Below are 13,745 nucleotides of genomic sequence, written 5' to 3'. Positions count from 1 at the left end.
GCATCACAAATTTCCAGATACTGTCTGTTGTTGCAACACTCTTTGCAGAGATGTTTTGCTGATTAAATCTTCCTCACACAGAAAGTTCGCCAGCCACAGAGAGGAACCGAAGGATCACTGCAAGCCTCCCCACAGCATTCCATTATGCACTCAGACATTCATTATGCTCCATGGGAGGGATGTAACCCCTCCAGGCCCTGCAGGGTCTCTCACTGGGCATGGAGTCATCTGCTCCCTCGAAACACTGTAAGGACTTAGAAAAATGCAGGCTGGACTTCTTGCATTTGGAGAGAACCATAGTTTTGACAGTGTCACAATAGGACTAAGGAACAAGGCTTTTGTAGGCCATCTAAATCCATCTCACTTCAAAAATTCTGTCCCTAGAAACCTAGAGATGTCTATTTTATACCTGCTGGAGCAATTTTGTATCTAATTACTTTTTCCTCTTCTAATTGCAAACATTGGCACAAACCTCAGTACTGCCTGCAGCACTTGCAAGCAGACAACATGAGTCCTGTCATGTTAGGTTCTACCCAGCCTGCTCTCCCAACAGCTTAGGAATCACCTATATGAATGGGAGAGGAAGCAAAAAGCACAGAGGAAAAGTAGCTTTCTCTACACAGTTCTTTACAGAAATTGTGGTGAGGTGCTGGAACAGGCTGCCCAGAGAGATTGTGGATGCTCCATCCCTGGAGACGTTCAAGACGGGGTTGGAATGGGCCCTGGGTAACCTGCTCTAGTAGCAGATCTGGAGATTGGTGGCCCTGCCTGTGGCAGTGGGGTTAGAACTCGATGATCCTTGGGGTCCCTTCCAACCCAAGCCATTCTATGATTCTACATCACAGAATCATTAATCATAGAATCATGAAGGCTGGAAAAGACCTCCAAGAACCCCAAGTCCAACTCCAACCCACCCCAACCATGCCTACTAACCATGTCCTTCAGTGTCACAACTCTACAGTTCTGGAATATCTCTAGGGATAGCGACTCTACCACCTCCCTGGGCAGCCTGTGCCAGCACCTGACCACCCTTTCTGAGAAGAAATTGTTCCTAATACCCAACCTGAACAAAGACTATCTCTGGAGCACCAGAAAGCTTTTAAGTTGTGGTGTTCAACCAATGGCCCTCTACTGCAGTGGCAAAGATCAAATGGAAACAACTTTCCGGAGTCCCTAACCACTAACGGTGAACACACTGCATTAGTTCTCTGCAGTTCTTATCCTCTTAGGTGAGGAGAAAACCTCTGTGTGTGTTCCTGACCCATTTGCATGTCTCCTTGATCTGCTGAGTTGGTGTGGCAACTTGCTAGACAATGGTCACCATTATGCAAGGCAACTTGCATTAACACTGCAGAACTGGTATTGTGACAGGCACTAACCCAAAGCAAAGAGGGAAAAAAAAAAACATGGAAAAGCACAGAAAACTGGCCATAAAGCAAGATTGGATATAAGAAGCCTTCAGCTATTGTAGTCTCTCTGTTAGCTCTTCTCCTCCAGTTCAAGCCAATATTAGTTTGTAAAAAACAAAAAACCAAGAAAATAATGCATCAACAACCACAACAAAAACCCTGCTAAACAGGCAGCCATAGAGAAGATTAAAACTTTGACCAAACAGAAGCTGATTTGTTAAGCATCTCACCCAGTTGTCACGATTATATCAAAAAAGCAGAACTGTGATCCATTAACAAATATATAAAGGGATGCATGACATGGCTGCTTTTATTTGTAGTCAAGACAAGGCTCTTAAATGACGTATCTAGGGATCATTTATTAATCCTTGCCCAGTTTGTTTTCATGCTGTGTCAGGGAATCTACAAGGAAAACGGGTGCTTTGCTTTATCTCCGCAATTCTTTGTTTGGATGTTTGTTTGTTTTCAAAGCTTGCTTGTCTGATTAATAAGCCCAGTGTCATGCAGAATAAAAGAGGGATATGTCACATTAGTTTTTCCTCACAGTTAAACAACTTCCTGGTCTAGTTCTGCATTTTAGCAATCATTTTTTAAATTCTTGTTATTTCCGTAGGGTTTATAGATCTCATTTGAACAAGCTCAAAAGCCACAGTCTGACCCTTTGCTCTACTTAGGTAAACAAAGTGGGAATAATTCAAGTCAATGCGTTTACACCAAATTAAAATAGTGGGACAATCAGGTCTGTAGGATGTCTCAAATGCAAGGTTTTTTTTTCCTCAATTGTCATACTCCTCAAGTGTAATCAAAACTTCATTAACATCACTGAAAGCCTTCACTAAGAAAATGGGTGGGCCCTAAATTCCACCAACAACCTCAAACTCCAAGAAACCACAGCTCCCACTGATGCGAAGACATAAAAATCAATGGGGACCCTGTTTGTAGTTAGTGGTGAAGAAAGTGATTGCCCAATTTCAATGCTTTTCTAAATTGTGGCACTTAGGTTCTTCAGGCCTAAAAAAAAAAAAAAAAAAAAAAGATGGTGTATCAATATTCCAGTGGTGGCAAATGGAAGAATGATGGCTTACCAAATAAGAAGTTCAAGTCCATAGAAGAAGAGAAGGCAAAATTCTTTGGTGGCTCCCTCTTCTCCCAAACACAGCCAAGACACAAGATTTTTGTGTGCAAAATTTCACCTGATCTAAAATCACTTGAGCTGTTTTCCATGTTGCTGGTATCTTCTTCAGCACTTTAACAGTTGAAGGAAGAGAAAAGAATGATGTGTTGCTCAATGCTGTACATCAGGGAAGAAAATCTTTTCTGCCTCTCACAATTAAATATCTTCTGTAATATATCACAATTGTAATAGCATGTTAAGAGCCAGCTGTTGTGAAATATGCTTCAGCATGGTTTCATTCTGTTTTGTTTTCCATCACCCCTCACACCTGCCTTAATAAATTACTCTTGATTTCATTAGTAAGATAATGGCCAAACAGTGATCGTAACACAAAATTCAAGAATATTCTACAGGAGCATAAATCAATAGCATATTTTTTTCCCTACAGAATAATATTTCTTTACCTGAGTTAACAAAGATCAGTACCTCATTCGTGAAATATTTTCATACTTTTACAAGGCAATTTAAAAGAAATTTGCAAATATGCTAGAGCTCTGAGTCAATATATCTCAATCTTAAATCATAAAAAATTTTCTTAAGAATTTAGAAAAGTTTTCAGTCTGCATTTGCAGGATAGCAGCAAACAACTGGATCCCCTCCCAACACGCTCTTGATTAATGCCCTAATTTTGTTTTTATTGCAGCACTGTTGCAGGGTTCAGATGATGTTGATATTCAGACACTTTGCCGTCTCAGCCCCCTGCCTTGTTACAGGCTGGATTATCCCTGTCTAGCTAGTCTCTTACAGTAGCAAAGAGTGGGCACCCTCAGGAGAACACAGGAGCCCCACCATCACCTCCTTCCTGTTTTAACTCCTGAAAGTCTCCATACGATTGCACTTCTTGAACAATCACACTGCTGGGGAGCAGATGACACGGTTCCTTCAAAACAGGGATTGAAAGCACTGGGACTGCTGTCAGTGTGGAACAAAGCAGTCAACAGATACACTACCATCTGCTAGAGACAAGATCATTCAAAAGAAATAGCCAAGAAACGGCAGTAGCTGAAGTGGTTGTTGGCACAGGTTACTGGCTAGTAATGTAACTGTCAAACTGTTAAATTTTGAGATACATATATGTGTATTTTAAGAACATATTGAAATTTCAGACTTGCGTACCAAATCTGTCACTCCAACAGTGATCCTGCTGAGGAAAGCACATATGTTTCTGTCCTTGATTTTGTATGCTATTTAGATCCAAAAATGAGTACTTAGGGATAATAAGAATTTTTATCTTGGCCTAGTTCTCTAGTAAAGCACCAGGAATTTTCTGCTATACTGTTCATTTTAGGTAGATAAACAAGCTACATGTATTTTCTTCACTGTTCATTAGAAGTTCCATATCTTTGTTTCAGTGTGGTTTTTGTGAGTGAGCCAGCTACCCAGGTTAAAGCTAGGACCAGTGTCTCCCAGAGCTGAGTTCACACATGCTTAGAGCTACAGTCAAGAGATTGCACAAATAATATGTCTGATTTCACCAACACACGTTTTCCTGACATGAGTCTATGCTCATCTGAATGAGTGAAATACCAAGAAAGACAATGCCAAAAAACATCTATGTCTGGAAGAGCCTTTGCAGTGGAAGATGTGCAACTTTCATCTTCATCTGCTAGGAATTATTCCTGCTGCACTCCATCTGCTATTGCTTTTCTTAACCTTCCCTTTCCACTGAGCTGGAGGGAGCTATGGAAATAGGTCACATTTCTGACTCCATCCTCACAGATACTTAGGGGACCTTCACTGCTGCATTTATCTCGGTTATTTGACAAGGAGGAAGGAAGGAATAATGAGTGTGCCAGTATCTGAGACAGTAACTTGACACACAAACTGTCTTCAGGTGCCCGTTTTCCAACCAAGAAAATCAGTTGCTGTTCATTCCTCATGCCCACACTCGCTCCCTCCTCCTGACTGAGCCATGTACCTCTCTGCACTGATCAGCTTCATGCTGCCTGGGATGCTTTCACGTTTGACACTCAGGGTATTGGTGAGAGGTGCCTTCCTTTGGAAAGCATGACCCAGATGACACGCTTGCAGAAATAATATCATAGCCCTGCCTCGCAGCTTTGCCTGGAACTCGCTTGGCTTCAAACTATCCGCAAACTATTGTGCTTCATTTGAAAACGCAAGTCACTCAGGGTGGAGTTTATGGCTGACACAGACCAGATAAACTCCAGTCATTGCCTCACAATACTTGTTTTTTTCTCTCTCTCTTTTTTTTTTTTTAAATTTAATCTTTAAAAGGACAGGCTGCTGGTTAACTGAGAGTCCCCTGTTTGATTGACAGTATCTGTCAGAGGCAATGAACTCCACTTGAACATTGCCTTTATGTTCCTGTGTAAAGTTGTTCAACTGTGACCCTTCCATCTGTTCCAGCTAATCTGAAAGTCATTTAGGCCCACTTCCCCATTCATCCTAAACACAGCACATTCTCCTGTTAACACACATATGCAAAGTTGTCGGGCTGTCAGCTACGTAAGGGCTTTTTTTCTTCTCTTTTTTTTTGTTTTTCTTTTCCTTTTTTTTTTTTAATTTGAAACTCTCACAATATCCACATAAACATCCTCCTATAACAACTATAAATAAAAATAATTCTCAGCAACTGCTTCAAATGATGCTAATTACCGTTTATGAGTATGCCAGTAGATTTCACTGCAGCACTTCTGAAAAGATTCAGAATGATTCTTTAAGAGGAGGTCATCAAGTGGCTGACTTCAGTATTCCAATGTCCATGTTCAAGCCTCTATAATTTAAAGACTGAGACAAACAGTTGCCTGGAAGAAGACCTAAGATCTTTACTAGAAAGTGCTTTGAGGATTTGGGAAGACTATTACTCATAACTGGGTATGGAAGATTGAAATCAACTTAAAACATCTGCGATCTGAGATTATCATACCCCTTCCAATATGCAACAACAAAAATCATAAAAAGCTACAGAAAATTCTGAAGCTCTTAACAGTTTGAAACTCTTCATGAATTTACCCTTTAAAATTCATCTTGCATAAGTAAGAAACTGTTCCACTAACAACAGCACTGATAGTATTTATCTTTGTCACAACAAGTAAAGAAACTGTTCTGCGTGCACAAAGTTAACACTAACAATAAAATTAATATTCAACTCTGGGGAATAAATGTTCATTATATTCCTGCTCAAATACTGCTGCAGAACTAGATATTACATCCTACAAAACTAAGAGAAACCCAACAAGTCACACCTGAGGACAACAACCCCAGGAAATACAAAAATAAGTTTTCTGCCCCCCAGAATATTATGGTGATGCAATAAAGTAGTAATGTAAAATAGTAATGTAATATAGTAATGTAAATTTCATCATTCCTTATCCATTTCTGATACATCCACACATACCAAAATCGTTGCATGGAACAGAACCGCTTGAAAAAAGAAAAGGAACGCATAATAGCATCGATTCTATGTGATGACAGTGCGCCTAAAAATGTTTCATAGAATAAAACCAAAATATTGACTGCAGGGGAAAAAAAAAGATGGCTGCTTTTATTGCCAGATGTTGTACACCTAAGAGAGACCTCAATTAAATGTTGTATATACCCTTGCTCTTTCTCAGATATTTATTACATGAGATGTACACATCTGGTAGAATCCTGACTTCTTAGCAAATGTTAACACAAAGTGAATGACACTTGCAGCAAACTTTTGTTCTTGTGGGTGATTTCTCTGACAGAAGTTATACAGAAGAATAGAATCAGGAAAAAAGAAAATAAAAAGCCCCAAATCTCCCTAGCCTACCGTTCAGCTCAGGCATAGAGGAGTATGGAAAACAGACTTCCTATTCATGTCTTGCCCACTCGTCTTGGGAGATTTCTGGCACTTAGCAGCAGTGAGCTGGCAAAGGCAACGGGATGAACTTCAGCACTGTTCTCTCTTTCTTCCTTTTTTTTTTTTTTTAGAAAAAGTGATTGAGAAAAGCAATGTCCCTGACTCCTCACCATCAAGGCAGTTAACACGGTGCTAATTACAAAAATTGCAGTGAGCTGCAGCCATGGGTCTGTCAGCACTAATTAAGCTGGGTTCTGGGCACTGATGACACTGTCAGGCTTTTACCTCATCAGCTGGGAAATACTGTTGCTCCCCTTTTACATGGGATATGGAAAATAAGCAAAATTAATTTGCCATGACATAGAAATAGAACACAAATTTCCACAGAGAGAAGATGTGACAGAGAAGGAATTAAATTTCATTAGAGATGGAAGAGAAAGTGGATTTTCAGGAATAAGGTAGCTATGCATAATTAAAAGGCCTCTTGGGAGGATCAGGCCTTTGACTGACTTCCCAAGATCTCAGAAGAACCATAGGAAATCCACAACAACTAAAGGTCAGTGAGAAGGAAGTCAGGGTAAAAGGAATATTGTAACTCTAAGAAGGCTGCAAAGAGCATCCAGCTTCCACTGCCAATGCCACGTTTGGTTCTTTTCAGCGTTAACACCAGATGATCTTTCCAAAGAGCAAGCCTGTGGGAATATGCAAGGAAAGTGCAAGTACTTCGGGTCTGAAGGAAAAACTGATGGGATTTACAATGCTGGGGAAGAGGTCCTGAAGGTTCACAGGGTGAGAATCAGAAAAAATACAAAGATTCCAGCTGACAATAAATCTGGCTTGTATCCATAGGTTATATGGCTACAGCAGCACTCGCCAGAGATCCCATTACTCTTTTCCTTAATTTGCAAGGGACAGCATAACATGGTCTTAGGAGAACAGCAGCACTGCTGTAGGCAGTACAGGCAATGAGATTTGTTTTCCACCTACAGCTAGACCTTAAACAGTGCTTTCGCAGAGATTTCTGAGGGAGCGTGTTGTCCACAGACTCTTTGCAATCACCTCCAATTAAAGACTCTTTAGAAGTGATGTATTAAGAGTAATTAACAAGCTGGGCAGATAAACTTCACTGATTAAGCCTTGTCCCTCTTCCTGCTACCTTGCTTGATACGCCCAGATCTGCTGATGATCCATAGAGGTGTACAGTATTCTAAATGCAAAAGCACGTGCCTGTACATGCCTGTAGTTGCCCATTCTGGAAGTAGAAGGCCTGCAGCCACCAATCAAGACAGTTTGCTGGTAGAGGCCAAGAAGTCATTTACAAACCACGTAGAGACATAGAAAAACTCACAGGAAGTCTTTATTCCCTTTGCCTCTGCTAACTTCCTTGATGAAACTGCTCGCCACAAAGCAAGGTTGCTTTCAGGCAATTTAAAACTTGTACTGCTAGCACTGCCACCCGAAGCCTGTTGATCCCCTTGCTGTTTGCACATCTCAAAGGCTTTCTTTTGTCCCAGTGAAAGCTATTTCATTCCTTTCCAGGAGGAAATAACAGTAACTTAATGAACCTGGTCCTGCTAGCTTATTAAAAAGCAATTCTTTATCTGTTAAATGTTACGATGAAAATTGGAAGGCACTTCTAACAGTTAGTTATTTCTCTACATTTCACCTCCCAAAGCTCAAGTCACTCTTCAGCTTCCTTTCATCGAGTTTGCATGAAATCTTTGTCCAGCCCTCACTACAGAAGAAAAGGCAATTTACAGTTAAGTGCCCAAGCTCTTCTACTCTACTATACTGTGCTACCTTCATCTGATAACCAAATTGGTAAAATATGAAAACCTGTTTGCAAACAGTACTACATCATCTACTTTATACATTCAAAAAAAAAATTAAAATGCAGATGAACTAGCTTCAAAATGATAAGATTTTTAAAAAGAATCTTTTTAAAAAGATCTTTCTTTATTATTATCTGCCTAATGATCTTTGCCATTAAGAGACATTTCAATAAATCTTTTCACATTCAAGAGGGCCAAAAATATACATGTAGATGATGAAAAGAAAGAAACCTCAGACTTATTTGTAATTATATGACTCCAAGAGCTGGGGATTTAGAAAAACAATGTTAAAAAAATACAGATTCCTGAGCTTGAAAGGTCAATGAGTTCATTCCCTAGCTTCAAATCTCAATACAGCAATTGATGGAAGGAGGTAAGATCAGGCAACTCTTTGCCTGATACTGCCATATCTACAGTGGGAAAGATTTTTGATTAACCAACAACTTATTTTAACTAATTCTACTGTTCAGAAGTTCTAGAAATAGAAACACACATTTTCATCCACCTACAAAGAGAAATCACACAGCAATCACTTTTCATTATCATCTTGCTTTTTGAAAATTGCAAATAGTCACAGTACAGAATGTTATCTGTGGAACAGTTAAATCTGCTGGATTGTTGCCATGCTCACATGACGGCATCTGATCTCAGCACTCTGAATTACTGGTTACATGGTTTTTGCACTGACCATTGAAGGAACTTCCTGTATCTCACCTGCATGCCTGCAGCAGATATTATGGATACCACTAACAAGGAACAGTTCTACATCTGCGTTAATCTGCATAAATACCTCACTATGCACAAACCGAGCTCCAGGACATCTTCTATGTTGTTAAACACCAAGACAGAATTGTTTTCTTCCTTTCATTAGTCACATTCAGCTTGAAATTAGGAAACAAAACCAACACTGTAGAAGTGCTACCATTCGAATTTGATAGCTTCACTCAAGTAACTGCTCTGTAGATCTGACAAAGACATTTCATGGCATGGAAAATCTCTCAGAGACATTTGTGTACATGCACCATAGGCTATGGAATTAATTATTCTACCAACAAAAGTTTAATAAAAGAACAAACAAACAAAAATTAGAAAAAATACCACAAAAACAACCAACAACACTATTTGTCACCCTCAGACCACTGAGCAACAAAACAAACGTGGAGGCGGGTGCATAACCAACAGGGCAATGATCTCAGAGCAAACATTACAAAACCTGAGGTAGGAGAAACAGTAACTGAAATGGGATGTAGGAGTATTAGCCGCATTACTCATGAGTTTATTCTCTTCCTATTTAAATCTATTTTTTGTTATTCATGCAATTTGTATACAATGACTTCTAAGGAAACCTTGGAAACATAGAAAAACATTCCAGACAGACACAAGCATGAATTAATTGCCTTCCTAAAATTTCAAACAACAAAAAATAATCTTTTGTATATTATATATTTATATATATATGTATGCATTTAAGCCTACAATTTAGCTTTATTTGAATTTCAAATTAAACATTTCCAGTATATTCAGTCGTTTTCACGCTTTCTCTTGGTTTCCAGGAGAAACTGGATATATTTTTTTTTATTAAATCTGATATTTCTGATATTCTTATGTAATGATGTGACTCCAGCAACTGTGGCTTTGACCAAAACCATTGCTTAAAACGACTCACCCAGTCAAAGTGAAGAGTTGGTTATGCTGTGTAATAACCGGTAACACCATTTGTCATGCTACATAACTGCAAATATAACACAAGAACCTGTAAGCTCCAAGGGACTGCTTTAAAGCTGTAAGATCAAGTTGATATCTGGAGATACAGAAGTCGGTTTAGTAAATGATGTTTAATAAAGAGAATAATAAAATAATATGGATATAAGGAAAATATAGTGCTGTCATGTCAAAAATATAGTGTTAAAACTAAAATCTAGATCTTATGAAACTCACTAGATCCCCACTTGGCTAAACTAGTAAGTAGGTGTTATATACTGACTTACTACACAGGTGGCTGTGCTCACCTCCTCCACCTATGGTATGCATTCATATGCCATTTGCTACTAGGGAGAAAGATGTTTACATGGCAGTCTTTCCAAACAGATTATGTTATCCCTGTAGTATGACTTCTTCCTTTGCTGTGTAGAAGGCTTTCCTCTGTAAATTTGGTGGATGGAAAGAGATCACAGAACCACGCAATTCTAGAAAATAAATGGATAGTTAAAGAAAGCCACCACCTAATTTTTGTTTAACATTGCTGTGCTATCAGCAAATGTACGAAACCACTCCCAGCAGTGAATTTGGGCACTATGGACTTGCCTTGCGCATTGTACTTTACTCATGTGGATTCCTGCCCCTGCTTCTGTAAGGAGCAGTAACAGTAGATACGCACAAGAAGCCAGTAAAATTTTCCTCCCTCCTGGGAGCACTGTTTTAAGCCAAATACCACTTGTTTACCTCTAGCTATAGAACACATAGTTCATCTGGGGAGTTCAAACAGGTGAGGGGCAAAACTGCCAGAGCAGCAGATGTTGAGGGTGGAGTTCATAGCAGGACAGCAAGATTGGTAGAACACCCAAATCCCAGTATAGCAATGTTTAAATGGCTCCTCAGAGATCCCTGCGAGGTCTAGTGGGAGCCCATTCAATGTGGTTGTGTTCTCTTTCTTAGCCCTATCTCTCTCCATTTCTCTTCTCTTGCCAGACCCCAACTTGCCAGGGCTTCCCCTGAAGACTCCCTGCCCTTTCATGCAGAATGAATAATCAGTTTTCCTACTTATCCTTTGCCATTATCACACATATCTCAGTTTTCCAACAGCTTCAGTCAGAAACAGAGCAGATTTTTAATTTGTGTTAAGTGCCCACAAGTAGGTCACAAGCACCTGAAGGGTCTTTCCTTTGGCTCCCTTTCATCAGTCACTGCCTGCATTCATTCTTTATTAAGTCACAAGAAGAATCCATCAAGCTTCTCTATCTAAAATAATTGAAGGCTGTCTAACTGGGTATCAGTTACACCATCTACTCCAAAAAAAACAGCAACAAAAACAAAACAAAAAAACAAACAAGAATTAACTCAAGCTCAATTTCTCATGTTTTCATAGGGTTGTGCAACTCACCACAGTAATTTCAATGACTCCTCCTTTTCCAGGCTGACATAGGTTCTGGGTGGCACGCAGAGCAGACAGGCACTGGGGTGGGAAATATCAAACTTCATCCTTAAGAAGTATCAAAAGGCAACTTCATGAGACCTAAAGATTTTTTGCAGCAAGGTAACAGCTTATAGTGTATTGCAAGGAGATATGAGAAAGGGCAGATTTTTCTTATCTTTTGTTATTGGAATTGACCCTCAGGGTCCTTAGGCCTTGGTGAGAGCTTAAGCAAGCTTAGATCAAGGAAGGATTTTGAAATTGAATTTATTCAGATTAGCAAAACCTTCCATGAGAGGATTTACTCTCAACAAGCTGTTGCCAACTCAGAGCTTAGAAAGCCCAGCACATTTTGCTGACTTACAATCAACTTTTTTTTTTAAAAACAAGGCTGGCATCATTAAAATGTCTGCAGTCAGCATTCACACAGTATCAAAGATTCTCTGCCAAATGTTTATTTATAGATGCTGTCCTCAATTGTCCAGTTCATTTTCATTCAGAGAACATTTCAGCATCTTAGGAAAAGAAAGAATTGTGAGTGATGACTATTGCAAATAAAGGGTGCAAGTACAAGAGGAGGAATACCGGTGCAGCAGGAGAGAAGTACATTCTTAATATGAATGCCACCTCCCAGCAGCTACTTCATTTAATAATAAAAAGCTGATCTAGACCTCAAAAAAAAAGTACTCTGACATTTCTGATGTCTATTTATTTAGAGTATTTAAGTCTCTGAAAGAGTCAGAAACATGTTGTCATTGGTGCCCTGCAGAGGAGGGAGACAGGCTGGGGCCGGCTTGCTCAGCTGCCATTTCTTGGTTGGCTTCTGCTAACACCCCAATGGTCATAAGAAAACCCCCAAAGGTTTTGAGGACAGGAGAAGAGTGGCTCTGCCCTCTAGCCCAACAGGGACCAGAATGCTCGCAGCGCAAGCTGCTGGCCCCACAGGGTCCCACTATGGCCCACGCACACAGCCAACATGTGCGGCCTACACGCTTGTGTCTCACAAACTTGGATGAGGAATGGGAACCCAATCGCACCCAGGGCTCTAGGGATACAGACACAGGGAATGGAGCTCTCCATATCCAGAGACTATTTTGGGTCTTTGACATTCCTAAGATGTAACAGCATGCCTTGCCCAAGTTCTCTACAAACAGTAAGCAGTAAGTGCTGGCTTTTAACTGAGGAATAAAAATGAGACTGCTACTAAATCATTCACTGCTAACTCCAGTCACACAATTTCTTCCCCAGTTGAGCCTTAGAAGTGTAGATTGTACTCCAATTCCAGCAATGAAAAATCTAACATTGTAAAGATAAATTAAAAAAAATAAACCAACAACAAAAAAAAGAAAATGAATTAACACTCTAAAATGATATACTAATAAGAAATGTAGTAGCACAGGTCACAACACTCACCACGTTAAGGAGCTTTTACACACCCTGAATCCACACAGTAGCTATTTCACACGAATCTGATTTCCCCTTAATGTGTGAATTTATTTGCATGTACCACATTGGTTTTTTTTCCCCTCCAACAAAAGCTGTTTTCCTCAACTCAGATCTTTGTTTTCTTGACCTTTCTCACTACAAAAGATTCTCTAGTGTTTATCCCAAAGAATCTCTCAGTCAGCTTTGAAAACCTAGCAAGTATCATTTCATAAACAGTCCTTAAAAAGTCCTTTGGTTTCCTTCCATCTTATATATATATTCTCCTATATAAACACCTTTGGTTTTTATCCAATATTGCTGCTTTGAATTGAAAGAATTAACTATTGGGTTTTCTAAAGATCTGAACAATGTTTTTTAAATGGAAGATGTTAAAAGAAAATACTAGAGAAGTCTTAGAAGACAAGTCTTCTGTACAACCCCCATAAAACTCGTCCGATAAAGACATCTGAGGACAAGAAGAATTAATAAGGTAAGATCTCAGCCTCTGCACCCCTAGTGTCTGGCGCACTTGTGTTGCAACAGAACTTTCCTCCTGAATGAAAGGAATGTGAAAGTTTGGTAAAAAGGCATATACATTTTGTTTGCATTATTCAATAAGCTGTGTTTTAACCAAATGAACAAAACCAATTGCTTCCAACAGACAAAAGGGGATTTTTTCCTCCAAAGAGCCTATGTATTTTGCCATTTTTTGAAGAAAAAAATCTGTTTTGCATTATGAGCACTGTATCTGCTCAAGGTACACAGGATTCCCCTTTGCCCTCTTCCAAAGTGTGCACGTGCATATGTTATCGCAGCCAGGTTCTGTAGCTATTGCAAATTCTGATTTTATATCCTTGCTTAGCTATAAGTCCTTTGTACGTGGCATTAGGTCTGTTTCTTCTCAGAAAGATTACTGTTGTATGTATACTATTTTAAATGGTCTTTTTGTGACCTTGGTCTGTACCCTGAAACAAGAGAAGAACGT

This window comes from Numida meleagris, chromosome 6 (assembly GCF_002078875.1).
Source record: "Numida meleagris isolate 19003 breed g44 Domestic line chromosome 6, NumMel1.0, whole genome shotgun sequence".
NCBI classification, from domain to species: domain Eukaryota; kingdom Metazoa; phylum Chordata; class Aves; order Galliformes; family Numididae; genus Numida; species Numida meleagris.
Note: the sequence above shows the minus strand (reverse complement) of the source record.